The sequence below is a fragment of the Enhydra lutris genome, unplaced genomic scaffold, assembly GCF_002288905.1.
Source record: "Enhydra lutris kenyoni isolate GAN:26980312 unplaced genomic scaffold, ASM228890v2 scaffoldscaffold6, whole genome shotgun sequence".
NCBI lineage: Eukaryota > Metazoa > Chordata > Mammalia > Carnivora > Mustelidae > Enhydra > Enhydra lutris.
The window spans coordinates 13,635,298-13,654,500 of NW_019154090.1; positions in this window are offsets into that span (position 1 = coordinate 13,635,298).

A 19,203-nucleotide genomic window follows, 5' to 3' on the forward strand; every position below is an offset into this window, starting at 1 on the left:
GGGTGCCTCCCAGAGAGGGAAGGGGAAGCTAAGTTTCTTCCCTCCCCTTCTGTGCCTGAGATCCCTTATCGACAAAATTAGGCCAGCACTGTTGCGGAGAAATGAGTCCAATTGCTATGAAAGGGCTTTCAAGAGAGCTTTTAAAAATGAAATGGAGTTTTATTATGATTAGAGGAAGCAGGGCAACGGGTAAATGGAGCCAACTGTATTAGTCTGCAGCTAGGGAAGAAAGGTCCATTCAAACTTTTTTGAGTAAATGAAAAATAAGCGAATGACCCCTCGTATAGACGGCATTCTCTAACCCAGCTTTGGGAAGAGCTGGGTCCAGATGCTCCTGTGATGTCATCGGGAATCGTGTGCCTCCGGATGGTGCCTTGGGTTTAATCCCAGGGGCCTCCCAGCAGGAAGGCCACAGTCCCCCAGCGAAGCCAACCAGAGCCAAGTGCCCAGGACGGGGACCGACTCAACTCATACCTGTGCCTGAACAATCCTGGAGGGCAGAGGGATGGAATGCTGTGGACATGCAGGTCCACACCGGGGTACACAGGTCTACACCTCGAACTGGGGAGTAAGGTGATGGCCTGAGAATGCAGCGGGAACCAGAAAGGAAGGGAAAGAAAGGAAGATGGGGGGCCAGGCATCGTCCGGTGCAGAGGAAGAAAGGTGGAAATGAGACAGAGTAAGTCACGGATGCGCTTTGTAAGCTGTGAAGTGTGCTGAAGGCATAAGAGGTCATTCTCCAGGGGCACCTGGGTGGCTCAGTCGGTTAAGCGCTTAAACGTCTGCCTTCAGCTCAGGTGGAAGTTTCAGGGTCATGGGATTGAGCCCCAGGTAGGGCTCCCGGCCCAGCGGGGAGTCTGCTCCTCCCTCCTCCCTCTTCCCTCTGTTCCTCTCTCATCTTTTTCCCCTCCTCTGCCCCGCTCGTTCCCTTTCTCTCTCTCTCTCCCTTTCTCAAATAAATAAATAAAATCTTAAAAAAAAAAACAAAAAGGTCATTCTCCAGCTCTCAGCACAGAACCTCAAATGCTAAACTAGACATCTGGGCCTCCCTTGTCTCACCTACTCCTCTCTGAGCTCTTTGAGGGGAGGACCAGGGTATTTCTGTCCCCAGGTCCCCACAGCTGCTGGCACAGCCTCCCCACCCCGGAGACTTCCCAGTTAAAAGCTGACCAAGGCTGGGCTACAGCTAGATATCCTGGCAGGCTCTGGAGAGCTGGCCAGCTTCCAGGCTGGGAAGAAGTGACTGGAGGCCAACAGGGACAGACGTTCAAACCTTGCTGGGCAGGCAGTTAGAAGTAACCTCTAGAGGAGAGGGTCTGGATTGATCTAGAAAAGGGAAATGTGCCTTGTGCTAAAGCCAAAATAGGTGAGCAGAGCCCATGAAGACATGCTGGTCAACCGCAGGCATCGGGCAACTCTTGTTTCTCCCAGACGGACGGTGGGTCGTGCCTCCTTGGATACATGCAAGGGCAGGCTCCGGCCACCTGGAGAGGTCAAAGGGCCAGTCCTGGAGACACTGACTCAGGTTCTGTCTTCGTGTCCCTGCGGCTGGGAGGGAGGGATGCATACCTGCTCTCCACTCCCAGAAGCGGAAACCGATGACTTGAAGCTGGGGGAAGTCAGAGGCTGGGGACAGGGGTTTCATGACCGACCTGTTTACATCTCAAGGGGAGACTGGAGTTTGAGGACTCTCAGACTCTGGGATTCCACCAACTAGAAAAATCTCTCGAAAACCAGAAAAACCTGGGGGATCCCACAGAAAGGGGCTGGTATTCGGAACTGTCAAGTGACGTGTTTAAAAACAACAAGTGAGAAATTTTGCAGTCAAAAACAAACGAAAAAAAAAAAAACATCAGCACCCTCAATGGAAAGAAAATTAAAATAACAAACCATTCTTTAAATTGAACCAGTCTAGCTTCATGGAATTCTCTGCATGCACCTCATTTCCCTCATTTTGCTACGGGTCTGCTGTCACAGTCCGAGTCCTCTATGTACCTGTTTGACCAAAAGTTCCCAGGTTTCATGCAGCCCAAGAGTCATGAGTTCAAATCTTGATGCTGCCATAGCCTGGTCTCAGTATGTTAAGTGAACTACTCAGTCCCTCTGCACCTCGGTTTCCTCATCCATAAAATGGGGACAGCAATTCCAACTTTGCAGGAGTCTGGGTACTGTTCTTTCTTGAGCGCCTCCTGTGTGCCCAAGCACTCTGCTGGGTGCTGGGAACACAACAGTGAAATGCCAGGCACTGTGCACTTTAAAGGGGTCAAACAGATCTGTGCAAGCCATTACACAATTAAGTGTTTAATGACAAGTTTAAGTGCTTTGAGGAAGTACAAGGCGTTAGGAAGGTTTACAAACACAGGGGTGGGCTGGCTACCTGACGGCTCCCGAGTGCTGTGACAATCACATCACATCATTCATGATCTGTTACACCCACAAACCACCCGTACCATTTACATATTTTTCTTTAAATGGATTCTTTTCCCCCCTTAGATGAACTGAGCCTCATTCTAAGAAATACAGCTCATTCAGGTAATTTCTAAGTCATCTCTCTATACTTTGTCCTAACACACACAAAAATTAACACATCAATATTAAAAAAAAGAAAAAAAAAGTTCCAGAGCTCACTTTGGAAAACAGAAAGACAATCTTCGCATGGATTCCTGGCGCACGGCCAGCATTCCGAAAGTGCCAGCCCCTTTTCTCTTGGTCAACCGTCCTAGAAAGAAAGTGACGATCCTTTCGAAAACTTGGTATCCCCCACTCTTCTCCCCATGAACCCTCCCCAATATGCCCCCTAATGAAGGCAAGGCAACCTGAATCCCGCCTTAGCCTTGCTCACTGATATACCATTAAAGGAGAGTGAAAACCAGTTGGCTTCACACCCCAGCTTAAATTTACAATGAAGTCCAGAAATGCCGGTCCCAGAGCCAGGGGAAAAAACACTTCCATCCAACTCTGTCCGCCTTCATAAATCAACACATCACATACGTGATTGTGCACGCACACACATGTATGGGCACGCACACACATGTACGGGCACATACACACTCACACATGCCCTTTCTTGAGCAATTAAGGATTTTAACTTTTTTGAATTTCTGAACTAGGTTTAATGGTATTTTAGGTTTCAGAGAAGTGGGGCAGATTTAGGTCAGAGAAGTTTAATTCTGCCTTAAGAAAAAAAAAGTGGGACCTGTGGCCCTGGGATACCAGGGACACAGACGCAACGCTGGCAGAGAGGGGAAGGTGGCATCAGGGAGTGGAGGAGGCTGGCGATTTTCGACACTGATGTATTATTTGCATATTAAATTCATAGACATTTTCTTCCCTGCCACAAAAAAATAAGTAAGTCATGCTCTGTACCGTTTGCTTTTAAACAAATAGCCACTTCAGTTGACTTTTGGTTCTTTGTTTCTGATAAAGACACAAGTTCAAGAGACATGTTGTTTTCCTCTTCATTCCACCAGAAGAGACCTAGGAATGGAAACGCCACGATGGCAAGTGACATTCAGTCCCGGTATCCAGGGATGCTAGAGGGAGGGGTGGGACCTGTGGCAAACGGAGATCCTCCACTGTCACCACGGAGGAATGCAGATCTCCCCATGGGCCAAGAGAAGCCAGAAATCGGGGCTTTTATACGGACTCACCTGATTTTTAAGCGCTGGCAAATCATTCAAGTCAAAACAGTCCTAGGCCAAAGAAAGCACATCTGGGGGGTAGAGGTGGCCACAGGCTGTTCGTTTGTGACCTCTGATGAAGGAGGAAGAAAACTGGCTAGGAATCCAGAGATCTGGGTCTGGCCAAGGCTCTGAGACTGACTTAGTGCCCTGTGCCACCCCCTGCCTTGGTCTCTCAGAGCCTCGGTTTTCCCATCTGTAGCATGCCAGGGCTGGCCTACACTCTGTCCACGCTCTGCCTTCTAGCAGCCTTCTCCGCAAAAGCAGTAAGTGGAAAGAGTGGCGTATCTGGACCATGAAAGTGGGACATAATTTGACACCATTTCAAAAAGCAGTAATTCAACGAGAAATGTTTCTCTTCCCCGGCTGAGGTTTTTGGAGGCAGTGGGCGTGTTTTTAAAAAAACACAACACACCAAGTCAGGAATTCCATCAGGAAAAACGTGGCAGCCCCGGATGGGCTCACATCTGGGGATTTGCTTGTCGAGAGAACATGCTGTTCTGCTTTCGACAAATGACAACGCAAGGCAGGAGACTGGGGCTGAGGTCGGCTCCTCCGGGAGCCCAGAAAGCAAGTAAGTGTCCCTGGACGGGCTGCCTGGTGAGCAGAGCAGAAGCACAGAGAGAGGCCTCCTACCTCCATGACCTACTCCGCCCAAATAAGAAAAGAAAAGGCCAAACCACAAAGCTCTCAGGCACCATGCATTTCCTTGTGCCCACCGCAGGTTCCAAGGTAAGCCAGCCTTTGTCTAAAAATTAAACCTGACTTTCTAATTCCCTCTCTCTAATGGTCCTGAGATCCGTGCCCCCCAGTTGGTAAGTGTCAACTCCGCCACGCACGGTACTGAATGCCTTAAATGCATTATCTCATTTCATCCCAAGCAACTCTCAACTCTCAAGACACCCATTCCACAGATGAAGAAATTGAGGCTCGGGCAGCCACGCTATTAAGTGCTGGAGTCTGGATTTAAGCCTATGTCTGCACAAAACCAAAGCCTTCGAAGCTACCGACTACTAAATTTTTTTTTTTTAAAGATCCCACAGAAAAGAGAGATCATATGGTATTAGTCTTTCCCTATCTGACTTATTTCACTTTAGCCTAACGCCCTCGATGTCCATGCATGTTGTTACACATGGCAAGATTTCATTCTTTTTCATGGCTGAATAATGTTCGGTTGTAACCTATAACCACAATTTCTTTATCCATCCGTCTATCAGTGGACACACGTTGTTTCTTTAAATCTTGGCTATTATAAAATCATGTTGCAACAAACATGGGGATGCTTATTTTTTGTGTGTGTTTTTTTAAGTTTAGATAAATTGAGTGAAAATATTTTAAAAAGTGTGGGTTCTGCCATGAAATATTAATCTTCATGGGGTGACTCTAACGAATTTGTCATGGCAAGGGGCTGGCAAAGGATCTACTGTGCAGAGCCAGCCCATGCCTGCAGAAACCCCTGGAGAGCTCTTTCCAAACAAGGAAGAGGGACTCAGCTCCTCGGGGTTGGGTGAGGGGGTCCCACGTAAAGTTTCTCTGCCTCCTCCCTTTCCTCAAAACAAAGAGGAGACATGGCGAGCCGAGAAAACACGGTGGGAACCAGGGCGGTGGAGGGCTGGGACATCTGGCCTGGCCATGTTCCAGCAGGGTCATTTCGAGCACATTCTTTCTCGAGTGGCTGCCACAACTTCTCTAAGGCAGGATACTAAAAGGACCCCCTTCTGAGGATGGAAGGGGACGGTGTGGCTTTAAGCACCTGCTCAAGGCCGGGTTGACAGAAGATGCTGTCAACCTTCCTTCCCAAGGTGCTTCCCCAACTGCCCATCCCCATTCCGAGAAACAGCAGCTCCATCCTCCCAGATGCTCGGGCCCCAAACCCCAGAGTCACCCTGGACTCTTGTCCCTTACCCAGATCCATTCTGGCTCTACCTTCCAAATACATCCCGAGCCCTGCTACCCACCTGCTATCTCCCCTTTCCTCCCCAGCCCTGTCCCTGATGCTGTCCCCCAACCAAGTCACTAGAACCTCTTGCCTCCACAGCCACCCAATCCTTCGTAGCCTCTTCTCACACCAGCCAGAGGGATGCTGCTCTAAGCCAGGTTCTGTCCCTCCTCTGCTTAGAGCCCTCGGGAGGCTCCCACCTCGCCCTCACTCAGAGTGGAGGCCACAAAGGCAGGCGTGGCCTAAAATGCCCTGAATCTCCAAAATGGCCTGAACCATGGCTCCCAGCTCCCTCCCCTCCCTCTGCTGCAGGGACGGTGGCTTCCTGGCTTCCGGCCACTCAGGGCTCTGCCTTCCCCACCCTAGATTTGCAGGAACTGGGGGAGCAGAAAGCCCAGCTCAAAATTGGCCACAGGGGGAGTTTTCACTCCATGGGAAGTGGCAAATGCTACAAATCAGGGCCTTCTGTTTCCAGAGAGCCAGAGGACTGGCGTGTCACTGCAGTGACCATTCTATTTTAAATTAAAATTAGACGAAAAACACCATTCTTCCCTGCTGCACCCCACCATTCCCTTTTCCCCTCCCTGCTGTTTTTCTCCATAGCACTCAGCATTTCCTGTAAAACACACACACACACACACAGTATGTATGTGTATACACACACACACACACACACACACACACACACACACACACACACAAACATATGTGTTCTTGGCTGTGTTCTTGTCCACTGTCCTTTGCCATCCCTGAAAAATATAAGCTCTACGAGGGTAAGAACCTGGTGGGTTTTGCTCTCAGTGGCTTGCTAAGTGCCTGGAACAGTGACTGCCTCACAGTGGGCATTCAGTAAAAGTGTGCTGGATGGTTGCCTGCAACGCACTGTTGTCACGATGCAAGACCTAAGCAGGGACAGTGTTTCAGACCCTTGATAAGATCTGAGGCACAGGCAAAAGGCCCAGGAGAAAACACCACATTGCACACAGCACCAGCTCAGGGGACTGATCTCCCGCTCTGGACATTCAGGGCCCCCCCTTGGGTTTCCACCGTAGACCACGCCTAGGAGCTACCAAGTTACAGTAGGGCAACATGCTGGACCAGCCTTGCCACAATGCCCTCTCTGAGCGCAGCTCAGAACCGGAGCTGGAGGAGAAATCCAAGGCCCTCTGGTCCTTCTTCCCCATCCCCCACTCTTCAACAAGCCTTGATTGCTACCCACGCTCCCCAACAGACCCTAGTGTTCGGGAGAATATTGAAAGTGGCATCTGCCGTGGCCCCTCTCAGCGAAAAGGGTCTCCAAAGACTCTTGAAGACGGTTCGGCCTCTCATCCAATGCTGAATTCCTTCTCTAACATCTTAGACAGGCAGTCGTAAACGGCCTCAATGGTTGGCAAGTCTACCTATGATTAAACCAAAATCAGCCAACTCATAACCTTTACTGCCAAGCCTAGGCAGGCCTGCTGGGGCACCATGGAGAGCAAGAACAGCGTTTCTCCCTTACAGTAATGGCTCGTACCAAACCAGTGACGGGTGCCCGGCGTCCGGGAACTATTTACTCCTGAAAGGGGGACTGGCCCCTATGTGGACATGTGAAACACCACCTCAGGATGCACAAGACAGATGTCGTCCATGAAGAATTGTCCAACCCCACATGTTACTAGTGCCGGGGTTGAGGAGTCCTGACTTACCTGAAGACACACGCTTTCCTCCCATTTTGTTTGTACTAGTGACCCACCTGGTTTACGTTTCATTTTCAGAGTTTTGATGGAGACCTGACTATGGGAGAGATTTCCTTTCTCTCTTACATAGACCGTAGGGCAGCCAACAGCACCATCCCCACGGTCAGGTTGACGGCAGCTCACACTGAGCCCCTGTGTTGGGGAGACAATAGGGCAGGGCGGGGACCATGGTGAGCTAAGACTCATCCACCTAAAAGAGGTTTCCCAGCTCCAGTCCATTGAAGTAATGTGGGAATATGGGAGCGTTAACAGATCTTCCGAATTTTTTTTTTTTAAAGATTTTATTTGTCACAGAGAGAGAGGGAGAGAGAGCAAGCACAGGCAGACAGAATGGCAGGCAGAGGCAGAGGGAGAAGCAGGCTCCCTGATGAGCAAGGAGCCCGATGTGGGACTTGATCCCAGGACGCTGGGATCGTGACCTGAGCCGAAGGCAGCTGCTCAACCAACTGAGCCACCCAGGCATCCCCAGATCTTCCGAATTTTTAATGGAAGCCAGAAATCTGTCTTCTTGTGTGAAATGTCCAGATTTTCAGATGTTGACTCTATTTTCTATTTTAAATATTCTGCAGACCAAACAAAACGCATCTTGGCTGCCGGCTTGCGATCTCTGTCCTGCCTTGGACTTTACTGCGGTGCCACTAGATGGAACATGAAGAAATCCAGAGGGTGCCGTGACGGAGGGCAAAGGTCAGAGGAGGAATGGAACCGCGGGCTGATGGCCAGAGGCCGGAGAAGGTAAGCACAGCACAGCCAGGATCACTCCTTCCACTCCAAGGAACACCGACTCCATTCTAACTTTTCCTCCCAAGTCCAGACCATCTCCCATGTTGGGATACTGAGTGCTAATTTAGTACAAGACGCTATGAAAAAAGATGACCCTCCCATGAACATGAAATAAAAGATAGTCCTCTAGGCTTGTGGGAAAGAGCATATGGGAGGCAGAACTGCAGCGTGTCTTTAAAAGCACCAACCTTATAGGGGTGTTTGAAGAGAAAAGGAGAGGACACACGTAAAGGGTATACGCAGCATAATGCCTGGAAAAATGACACATTTCACAAACGGCGCTGTAGTCCACGAGGAGTGGACAGGGCATGTGTAGACATGCATTATAAACCAGTTGTGGGGTCCACAAGGAACCGGTCCACCTTCCCCTTCCAGCAAATGTTGCTGACTTCACTTTGGGAGACTACCTTTCTTGCACTCCATCCCTACATCCAGAGGTGACACATGGCAGAGTACAGAATCCTCCCAGACACAGGTATCCAGTAAGGGATGGGCACATCACCTATTTGACTTCTTGATCCAGCCATACCTGAAACCAGCACTCCCCAGAATTTCTCGTTTCTCCAAGTCAATCAATTTTCTTTTACCTAAGCTAACCTGGATATTTTCTGTTATTTCCATGCAGAACAATCTCAACAGCGATGTGGCCCCCTTAGCCCAATTTTTGCCTAACTTCAGCTTTGGGGAGGAGAAGGGACACTATGAATTCAGCGGTGGGCACGTCAGGTCTTTACAGCACTGACAGTTCTCCTCTCGCATCCCTGCTGCACCAACTTACTGACTCAACTTCCAATCCCCTGATGTGGCCCTCCTTCAGGGCTCTCCCCCTTTCCCTTTTTCATGTCTGTAGCCATTGGAAACTACCACCCCCGCCCCTGCACTGTGCGCAACACAAGAAATCCTTTGCCATTCTAAACAGTGGCTGACAAGCGTTATGAAACCTGCAAACATTTCACCACTCCTAAATCAACCCCAGATGACAAAATAATAATCATCAGGAAACCAATGAAAACCTGAAGGAGGACAGATTTGGACCATGTTGTCATTACCCACAATGAGGGATGAGCAGGAAAAACGTCCTGAGAAAAACATAAAAATGAAGCAGGCAGATTGCTCCTTGGAAGAAATCTCAGCCCCCTCACCCCCATTCCCACCAGATTCAAGTCCTACTTTTTCCTGGAAGCAGCCGTTTGGCATCCTTCTGGTCAGGAATTGGTAAAAAGCAAAGAGACAGCAAGATAAAGCCTTCATGGCTTTTCACGGAAAGGAGATTCCCAAGGTCTAGCGTGGTGCTTGGAAGGGCAGTCACGGACCGACCGCCTGGATGTGCGTTCTGCGGGTTTCTCGCGCCGACTTAAAACTAGGGCCCTGTCTCCGAAAATCCCGATTTCATTGTCTTCTGAAAGATCAGAACACCTGGGAACACAGAGCCCGCACTCCGCCCAGCTAGTTACCATGCCCATTTCGTTAACTTCATTACCTGTGCGGCCACTTAGTGGTTTCAGATGTAGGTCCTGTGCCCTGTGTATTTTTGTTTTTAAAGACTTTATTTTTTTGAGAGAGAGCACAAGCAGGGGGAGCGGCAGAGGGAGAGAGATGAGCAGACACCCTGCTAAGTGTGGAGTCCTGCATGCGGCTCGATCCCAGGACCCCGGGATCACGACCTGAGCCAAAGGCAGATGCTTAACTGACTGAGTCACCTGGGGGGGGGGGGGCTAGGTACTGTGTATTTTTTTTTTTAATCATTCAAAAGTGATACTAACTTTGATTGTGGACCAGCCCGGTTGATTGAGAATGGCTGCTGGATTGTGAGCAGGGCCCCAACCAATGGGGTCCCTACACCGTGACCTCATGTGCTTCAACCCCTCACTCATTGGCCCAGCCGCGCTGGCCCCCAGCAACTCCCATCTCAAGGCTTTGTGCTTGCCATGTCTTCTCTCTAGAATGTTCTTCCGTGACAGCAGGGCTCCCTCAATCCTTCGATGCTGGGCTCAGAGGCCCCCACTCCCACCCTGGGGCACCTTCTGATCACCTTCTCTTGACGTTTCCCCACAGATGTCTCACTGTCTGACATTCTGTGTACTTTACATATCTGGAGGTTTGTTTTTGGTCTTTCTCCACGTCAGGGCAACTCCGGGAGGGAGTAAGCAGACTTTGATTGTTTTTGTTCTCTACCGTATTCCCCGTGTCCAGAGTACTTCCTGATACACGGCTGGTGCTCTCTACGTATTCTGGAATGAACAAATGAACGAAGAAGTTCTGTCTTCCATATTCAGGAGTAAAGGGAGAGACGGAGGTCAGGGGGGCAGGTAAGGTGGAGGAGGAAAGGGAAAGGAGCCAAACCCACGAAGTCTGCCCACCTGGTCACTGAAGACCACGTAGACGCTTCTGGAGCAAAAGGCATTGTCCACCAGGGAAGAAAGGACAAGAAGAGAAGTGAAGATCCCAAAGCAAGGGCCTATGTTGGTGTTGGAGTTTGCACGGACCGGGGTCTCTGCTCAGCCTCGGACAGTTTTCTCATCCGTGCACACTCTAATCCCAGACGGCTCTGCCTGCCAGGCTGCCGGAGGAGGACTTGTCCTGGCAGCTTCTCACATGGGGATGAGGAAAGCCAGTGTCCCTGGCTCCATCCGAAGTCATCTGGAAAAAACCTGAGCCACTTGCCAGCTCGAGCCTCTCATTCCGGGCACCCCCCCCCTTGTCTCCCGCTCTGGGCCATACCAAAGTGCTTGTGCCCCACGGGGAGACACAATGTCTAGAGTGCCTTGCCCCTCCACAGGTAACCAAAAGCATTTAACCATCACGGGCTGTCTCAGGGGCTCTCTCTCTGCTGGTAAGCGCTGTTAACCCTCAGGACGTGGACTCCCTTCAAGAATGAGGAAACAGGGGCGCCTGGATGGCTCAGTGGGTTAAAGCCTCTGCCTTCAGCTCAGGTCATGATCTCAGGGTCCTGGGATCGAGGCCCGAATCGGGCTCTCTGCTCGGTGGGGAGCCTGCTTCCCCTCTCTCCCTCCCCCTGCCTCTCTGCCTACTTGTGATCTCTGTCTGTCAAATAAATAAATAAAATATTAAAAAAAAAAAAAAAAGAATGAGGAAACGGACCAGAAGTTATGTAAACCCAAGGTCATGAGGCTAGTAAGGAGTGACTCTGGACTTGAACCTTGACAGTCCAGCTCAGGTGTGTTATGCTGCACCTGAAGCCACAGCATACACAAAAAAAAAAAAAAAAAAAAAAGAAAAAGAAAAAAAATTATAGCTAAGTTTCACATGCCCTTTGCTTCTCTCTCATGCCTGTCCAGAAGTAATAAATTGTCCAGTTAAGTAAGGTCAAAGGGAAGGTAAGTTTGAGTCTTTCTATGGCAGTTAAAGAGGCAGGGGAGAGCAGGAGTTACGAAGATGACCTCTAGAACCACATTCCTGCATTAAAAGCCTGGCTCTGCTTCTTACCTGCTGTGTGACCTTGAACAACTCACTTAACCTCTCTGTGCCTTACTTTCCTCATCTAAAATGGAAATCATTATAGCACTTCCCTCATAGAATTGTTGTAAGGAATAAATGAGTTGATACCTATACTCAATAAGAGCAGGTCCCAGCATGTTGCACGCAGAAGTCATTTTTATTAAGATGATATTCATTGAAAGGCGAGTCATTCTTCTTTTGAAGATCTATAACACAGACTAAATGAGGCCAGACCTCAAGGTGCCCTGAGTTGACTTTAACAACATCCTTGAGAGATCTCATTAGTTTCACCTTATTCCCCCTGAGAACAGAGCGCAGAACTGTAATTCTGACTAGTGGAAGGTTCTGCGAATGGCGGTATTTCACACACTCGGTTTGGTGTTTCTTAAACGTCACTTAGGAATTCTGCCAGTCCTTTGTGCCACTTATGCTAGTAATTACCTGATGGACTTGAGTTTTAAACCTTTTTTCTCTTAAGCCGTAAAAACTTGTGAAACCTTTGGTATGAGATGCTTGTTACATCTTTTCCAAATGCATAATAAAATACAGACAGAACTCCGAAGAAAGAAAAAAGTTCCGTGCATATTTCAAGTTAATGTGGAAAGGGTACAAGCACCCAATTAAAAGGAAGACTGCCCTTCGGAGGATTATAGATTCTTCCCGAATGTGTAAAACCCCAAGAAGGTAGCTACCTGAACAGTCAGGAGTATTCCCAGGGGCGAGCTGCCTTCACTTTCACTTGATTTTTGGAGTACTTCGGGGAGGGGGAGAGGTAATGCAATTCCATAACATCTAAGAACGCTGCTCTCAGAACTGCAAAGTGTGTCCCACCCAGGGCTGCCCGAGGCTCTGTAACAAATCCGATATGGACAGCACGTGCGCTATGATCGGGTGAAGAGTCTGGGGCTCAGAGGACGTGAGTCTCCCCCGCCCTTACGTCACACAGCAGGTGGGCGACGGAGAGGGGAGTCCATCCCACACCCTCTTCAACAGCCCCCCAGCCGCTGACAACCTGCGTCGTGGCCCCACATCACAGCCAAGGGCCTGGCCGGGTCCGAGGACAAGGTCACCCCCCTCCCTTGGTTGGCAAGAAACTGCAGAGGTTCTCCAAAAATGTCCCCTAGAGAAGAACGTCGCAGCCCACAACCATCACTTTCTCTTTTTGTTGTTCAAGAAAGAATCCATTCGTTCTCAATAGCAAGGCAGGTCAAAAGCCACAGAGACTCAGGCTCTGTGAGGATGAAGGTTGTTACTGAAATGTAGGAATCGGACACAAATAACAGATCATCGAGGGAGAAGTCTCTGGATTGCCTAAGTGTGCACGTGAGCAGGGCTGCAGGTGGGGGTCTGTGCTGGAATGGAATCTCACTGAACAGCCACTGGAGTGGTTCAAGCCTCAGTTTCCCTATTTGTTAAATAGGTGTGTCATGGGATTTTGCTTTGAGAGGCTTAAACAAGCTTAGTCAAAGTGTCAGACACACCAAAACTCCTGTGGGGGATTTTTTTTTTCAAAGATTTTATTTATTTATTTGGCAGACAGAGGTCATAAGTAGGCAGAGAGGCAGGCAGAGAGAGAGAGGAGGAAGCAGTCTCCCTGCTGAGCAGAGAGCCCGATGCGGGGCTGGATCCCAGGATCCTGGGATCATGACCTGAGCCAAAGGCAGAGGCTTTAACTCACTTAGCCAGCCAGGCGGCGCCCATGTGGGAGATTTTAAAACCTACTTCTTCCCTTCTCCATTCCCCTCCCTGCATACTGAGATGGTTTTCATTCAAAACTCTCAGATTGGGGTGCCTCGGCTGAGCATCTGCCTTCAGCTCAGGTCATAATCCCAGTGTCCTGGGGTCGAACCCCGCATCAGGCTCTCTGCTCAGCAGAAGGCCTGCTTTTCCCTCTGTCTCTGCCTGCTGCTCCCCCTGCTTGTGCTCTCTCTCTCTCCCAAGTAAATAAATAAAATCTTAAAAACAAAAACAAAAAACTCTCAGATGAAGGTATATCTGTACTCTCTAATTCTTCAAAGTCCCAAAATTCTGGGGCAGTTTCATTGACCAGAAAAGAGCGCCAGGCTAAACATGGACAAGTGTACCTGAGTCTTAGATGCACTCACCACGGCCAGACGCAGGAGCTATTTTATCTCCGTTCAGCAAATAGGGAAACTGAGGCATAGCCAGAAGCCACAGAAATGGGATGTGAAGTCTGGCAGGAGGGCTCTCACGCTCCAGCTGTCAGCGATACACCATCATCTGTAAAATCTGGTGAAGACCAGCATTTAGACGAGCTCAGCACGTAGAGCATATCAGATCTGGAACATTCTGAGCGAGTACCATTCAAAGGTGGGGTTAGGAGGGGGCCATGCGTCTTTGGCAGGATAAAGCAGCAGAAGAAAAAAATGAGAAATCTTTTGTTTTTCTTTTTCGATTCATTAAGGTTTGTTGGGGTGAGCAAGAACCTCATTTTTTTTTTTTCTTCCCATGACTTCCCTTTTATTTTAACGGGGAAATGTGCATTTCAAAGACTGCTCAATAGCAGCGTTGAAGTCTCAAGTTCAATCACAATGTCCCCATTGTGGCTGGGGGACTCCCTGGCCTTTAAGCTTGGGTTATAAAAATTTGGTCTGAGCCCAAAGTCTGGCTTTAATAGAATATTTTAATTTTGTTTAATGAATATTATTTTAAATCTGTTTGGCAGTTTTAAAATGTGTTCTTTTATTTTCAAATTAAAATTTACTAATGTTCCATGCTTTCCTGGGGGTTTAGGAGCAGCAAAGAGTGGGAGTGATAATAACACAGGCTACCATTTATTGAGTGCTTACTATGTGCCAAACACCCTGCTCCGTGGTTTATGGGTGTCACCTCTTCCAGCCTTCACCACCACCCAGGGAACAGCGACCATAGCCTCCACGGTCTGGGAAGCTGGAAGAGTCAGCCCCCAGCCCAAGATGGCAGAGTTAGTGAGTGGGGGACTTGAGGCTCAAACCAGGTCTGTCTTAGCTCACGGTCTATGCTCTTAACCACTGCCTCAGAGTCTCTTGATATTGAGAAAGGACCCAACTGACCAATAACTTGAAGGGACCTAGAGGACCCAGTTCGTGATTCCCTATAACCTCAAGGGCAGGAAGATCTGGCTTGAGCAGAAGTGCTCCCCTACTGGGTATTCCCCATAGGCGGGCAGAGCATCATTTAAATTCTCACAAGTCAAGCAGAGAAAGTCAATTATCATATAGTTTTGCTTATTTGTGGAACATAAGGAATAGCATGGAGGACATTTGGAGAAGGAAGGGAAAAATGAAGGTAGGGGGAGAATCAGAGGTGGAGATGAACCATGAGAGACTATGGACTTGGAGAAACAAACTGAGGGTTTTTGAGGGGAGGGGAGTGGGGGGATGGGTTGGCCCAGTGGTGGGTATTAAGGAGGGCACGTACCGCATGGAGCACTGGGTGTTATACGCAAACAATGAATCATGGAACACTACATCAAAAACGAATGACGTACTGGATGGTGACTAACATAGCATAATAAAAAAATAAAATAAAATAAAAAATAAATTCTCACAATGGATCTGCCTTCAGCTTGGGTCATGATCTTAGGGTCCTGGGATCTGAGCCCTGTGACAGGCTCCCTGCTATGCAGGGAGCCTGATTCTCCCTCTCACTCTCCCTCTGCCTCTTCCCAGCTTGTGCTGTGCTCTCTCTCTCTCTCTCTCTCAAATAGATAAATAAAAAATTTTTAAAAATGCTCACGATGGTCCTTCGAAGCAATTATTGCATCTCCATTCTATAGAGAGGAAATGGAAACCCAGTTTCATGCAGCTTGTAAACAACAACAACAATAAATATAGCCACCAACTCTGATCTAATTCATACTGTTTGCCATGCACTATTGCAAACACTTTATATGTATTTACTCCATCTCCACAGCTCTTTGGGGAAGGTACACCGTTATCCAGTCTGTTTTACAGAAAGAAAAAAAAAAAAAAGAAACCAAGGCACAGAAAATTTGGTAACTGGCTCCAAGTTAAGTAATTGGTTTATGCAGAGCAGGGATTTGAATCCAAGCAGCCCGGCTCCTGGGTGCATGCTCTTAATCTCTAGGCTGTAGGTCAGAGCCAAGGCTTAAATTCGGACACCCTGATTCCCCCCACTCCCCACCAAGACCACCTGTTCCCTACCACCACTTGACAAAAGCAGAAAGAAGGTCACGGTGCACAACACAGTTCCAGGCACAGAAGCCGGTTGGTATACTGCTCTTACTGAATTAAGCAAGGCTTCTTTGAGTAAGGGTTTACGAAGTAGGGTCTATTTCTTCAACCTGCTGCTTGAGTACTGGGAAGCTCAAGAAGTCGTATCACTGCCCTCTGGCTCCTCAAGGGTAAAAAAGAGGCAGTGTGTAATGTTGGTGGAGACACATTAGGATCCTACTAACAGAGGGGCCAGATCAGGTCCTTCTTACCTCTGGACTTCCAGTAATTAGCCCGGCACCTAGAACACAGCTCCGTAAATACTGCTGAATCAATGAATGAAAGAATGAATGCATTTGTGAATTTCCCCCAGCACCATGCAATGGATCAGGCATGGAGGAGACACTCAACAAGTCAAAAATCAGTGACATCGTCTATGCAGTGTGGCAAGAGCATGTTCTTCCTTATCAACAAAATTTGTCTTGTCATATTGCAATAGCTCAGGGGATCAGGAAACTTATTCCGTAAAGGGCCATGCAGTCTCTGTAGCAACCACTCAGCTCTGCGATTTTAGCACAGAAGCATCCCTAGGCAATTGCTGAGGCTAGCTAACTGCAGAGACGTGGCCACCATTTCAACATACTCCAACGCTAAACCTTCTCTGATTTCTACAAGGACAGGCTCAGGGTTCTGCGAGAATGAGTCGATGTCTCTAATTTCTGAGCCCAACTTTTGTACCTGGCCATCAGCTAATATCCCCCAAGCAAAACAAATGGAGAAGAACTTTAAAATCTCACTCTCCAGGCCAGACTTGCAGGGGAAAGGTAGTATTACACCGGGGAGGGGGGGCAGCCCGGATATCCTTGTGGTTAGGCATCAAAACTGGGTTCAATCCTTGCTCCAACATGAGCCATGTAACCTTGGGCAAGTTACTTCACCTCCCTAAGATTCAAGTTTTACATCTGTAAAATAGACACAATAATAAGAGCACATTCCATCTAAGGCTATTTGGAGACAGAAATGTGTTTGCTTAGCACAGTGCCTGGCACATGGTAAGTGTTCAATAAATATGGGCTACTTGTTATTTCCAAAAAAGTCTTATGTTTTCTTGAAAAAACAAACAAACAAGACCAATTTGCTGAAAATAAGCACAAAGAAAGCACAGCCCAGATGTGGGAAAAGACATTTCCAAAATCAGGTTCCTAAAGATACTCCAGAAAGGCATTCCAGAGGTCTCAAGGTGTCAGAAAATTCTTCACTTGAGATCCAACCACCAGCAAGCCCTCCAATGTCTCTCCCTCCTCCCCCCAAAGTCTGCTTCTGTGTCCTTTTCTCACTCTGTCTTTCTTGTGGGTGCCAGCGCAACGCGGAAGACATTTGGAGAGTTTCAGACATTTGCTGAGTTTAAGACATTCTTTCTCCCCTCCTTTCCCGCACATCCCAACATTCAAGTCTCCAGGGAGCATGGTCTTGGTGGCAAGAGGACAGCACCAGAGAGCTCCGGCCCTTGGCAGACCAGAAGTGAATAACCTCCCCGGCTCCATTCTTTCCCCCAGCTGGATGGGGCCAACACTCTGTTTACAACACAAGCAGCAAGTCACAACTTGTCATGCCGTGTGACACCATCCTGGCCGCGAGTCCCCACTTCCCTCTATTGTACCGGTCACACTAAAGGCCAGAGGTGCAGGAATCTGCCTCCTGTGCTCCTTCCCGTCTACCACCTTCCCCACCAAGAAGGACATTCATACCTTTGCTGGAGAGAAAAAGGTTTCTAGAACACCCTAAAACAAAAGTCCCCATACAAATAATAACACACCCGCAAAAGAAAACACTCCCTTTGCATTGACACACTTTCTGTTTCTTCTGAAAGGAGGCTTCTTTCTTACTTGGGATTTCTATCAGCACTGAGGTTGTTACCAAACTCGGGGACACAGTGGACACGCTCTCTGTCTCTGTGTATTTCATGGAGCTGCCTATCAATGAAGACCTGAAGATTAGTACTTATGCGGCATGCCCCGTGTGCTAAAAAACATATACGTGCTCATAGGCACAAAAAAATTGCTTTGGAAACAGCAAATATCTTAATCAGGCAGTTCCTACTGGAATGGGATGGGAGATAAAGAAACTGACCAGAAGGAACAAAAGACATTTCGACCTCTGGCTGCTATAGATCCAAATGCCAGGAATGAGACTTCTGCTTCGAAAGAAGGGGTGACCCCGGAACCTTCTTTTTCTGCGGAGCTGGAAGGGGAGGGGCCTGAGGGAGATGGGAATTCCAGCCCCCCACACCTCACTTGCCCCCAAGAACGTCTTCAGTCATCCTCAGAAGCCAAGTCAAATCAAGATCTTTCGACCGTGGGCTGTGTAGCCCCTTTCCTCGTTCACTTTAGCCGAACACATCTACCAGCAGGAATGCAAAGTTGGCCGAGGTAAGGAGAACTGGTGGTTTTCGCTCTGTTTTGGTGACCTTCACAGGGCTTATTTATGCAACTTCAAGCTCATGACCTAATACATGTTGGTTTGGCTTCTCTTGTCATAACAGCAGCCTGTAAAAAGCTTTTGAGAATTCCCCATATTTTCTTATTTTGGGTCAAGAAAATAAAATCGATATCTAAATAACCTTAAAAAAATGCCCTGCACAATCTAAAAATTTGGAATCTTTCCACTAGGACTAAAGATATCTCTTAAAGCCTCAAAGAGCATCAACGTTAAGGCCAACAATTGCCAGTTTTTAAGGTGAGCTATTTGGTAACAGCATATGTGAGAATTAGCTAAGAGGGACTTTTTGACATAAGTCAAATAATGACATTTAAAACTCACGTTAAAGCAATTACCGTGCAGAATTTTTCCGTGTTTTTCCCATTTCTTAAACAGAAGTGTATATGTTTTCAACATAGTTTCTCGCTGTAATTTTCTTTCTTGGCAAACCCACATCTTACCATGAAACCCAAAGTATGCACGCTACAGAACAATAATGGTTGAAACAGACTCGGCTGTCTCTGGCATGATTTTTCTTTATGAAATTAAAATGTCTTTTGGCTAATGCGCTGTACATTTCAGTTATGAAAGACCATTCTTGGGAGATGAATAGAAAAGAAAGGAGAACTGACAGATTCAGCTGATGCGAGACAAAAGTAAGTTGCTATATTCATACAGTAGTCAGATCCTCCAGTTCCTCATTCTTTGGAGGAAAAATGTCAATTTTATCACTTTTCGTCCAGTTAAATTTAAAGGGAGTTCACAAGTTCTCCTCGGAATGACTGTGAGTCGGTATGTACAGATATGTGACATCTGGGAACAACACAGATTTTTAAAATCTAACTTTACTAGATACTCAAAAGGGAAAGAGAGTGGGGGAAAACTCCAGTGCTCCTGAAACCACACAGATTTTTGTGTTACTGACACAATACAACTGATACAAAATGATA